A 1,331-nucleotide genomic window follows, 5' to 3' on the forward strand; every position below is an offset into this window, starting at 1 on the left:
CTCACCGCCAACTCTTTTACCAACGAATAATGGGATTGACCGTCACATTATAACGCTGAAAGGCCGAGCATGTTTGGTGTGACGGGGATTCGAACACGCGACCCGCAGATTGTGAGGCGAGCGCCCTAACCACCTGGCCATGCCGGGCCGTGGGTGATTATAATCAACTGACCAATGGCTATGTTTTAAATTTACAATAATGACAAACAAACAGTCACAGTTCGAAAAAAAATCAAATAATTTATCTAAACGATTCGGGCTATCTGCTGTGTCCACCGAGGGGAATCGAACCCCTGATTCTAGCGTTGTAAATCCAAAGACTTACCCCTGTCCCACCGGGGGACAACTGGACGTTACATTACCAGTGTATCTCAGATAATTTATTAGACTGTTGTAAAGGTTACAGTTTCTCAGTCACGTGGTGGTTAAACCTAAACAGTTACTCAGTTAACCTAACGGTTGCGAATCACTGGTTGCTTAAAGACTTGTGAAATGATTAGAGCCTTCTGACAAAATGTAAGCAACTATATAAATCTGAATTACAATAGTTTAAAATAACAAATAAGTTATTCCAGTACAATAAATTACATGGAAACGCTGAATGAATCAATAACACTAGAGGCGAACAACCAATAATGATTAGATTGCACTAAATCAATAGTTGGACACGTACTTTGGTGACGACATTTTCGGCCACAATCCCAATAATATCTCACGAAATTCATCCAGATTAGAAGATTTAAGCTTGTCTTACAGCTATGCACTGAGTCAACATTGCAAAATAATAATTGAAAATTCATCCAGATTAGAAGATTTAAGCTTGTCTTACAGATATGCACTGAGTCAACATTGCAAAATAATAATTGAAAAATATTGATCAACAGGGTCGTTTGTTTGGTGTTAAGCAAAAAAAAAACTGCATGAAAACTATCTGTGCTGTCTCAATCGCAAATATTGAATATTAGAATACATTTAGTCTTCTTAACTCACCGGTTTTAGCACACTCAGTTGTTGCTGAAGTTGTGTTTCTAATTCTGATTTTTGATCTAATGAGTTCTGAAGCTGGTTCTCCTAAAAATATAATGTTTAATTTCACATAAATATAACAATTATAAACATAAAATATTATTATCCAAACAGAATAGTTTACGAGTACAGATAACCAATAACTAATAAAGACATAAGGTTTAAGTATGATAAAAACAAAATAAATGCTCTACATATCTGTGTAAGTTAACGCCCAAATTTCCACATTTTATGTTTTTGTTTCAGAGTTAACGCATAGATACAAAAGGACTATCTTCGCATAGTCGTCCCTAATTTTGAACTGA

General features: G+C 35.7%; 1 protein-coding gene across 1 annotated transcript in view; it reads right to left on the bottom strand.

Moving 5' to 3' along the window:
• Positions 1-1,066, bottom strand: part of LOC106467169 (RIMS-binding protein 2-like) — a 63,030-nt gene extending 61,964 nt beyond the window's left edge. Inside the window, exon 1 of the mRNA XM_013927489.2 lies at positions 991-1,066. The gene's annotated coding sequence lies outside the window, so the exon portion shown is untranslated. The remainder of the gene's footprint in view (positions 1-990) is intronic.
• Positions 1,067-1,331: the final 265 nt, after the last annotated feature.

Source organism: Limulus polyphemus, unplaced genomic scaffold, assembly GCF_000517525.1.
Source record: "Limulus polyphemus unplaced genomic scaffold, Limulus_polyphemus-2.1.2 Scaffold2513, whole genome shotgun sequence".
NCBI lineage: Eukaryota > Metazoa > Arthropoda > Merostomata > Xiphosura > Limulidae > Limulus > Limulus polyphemus.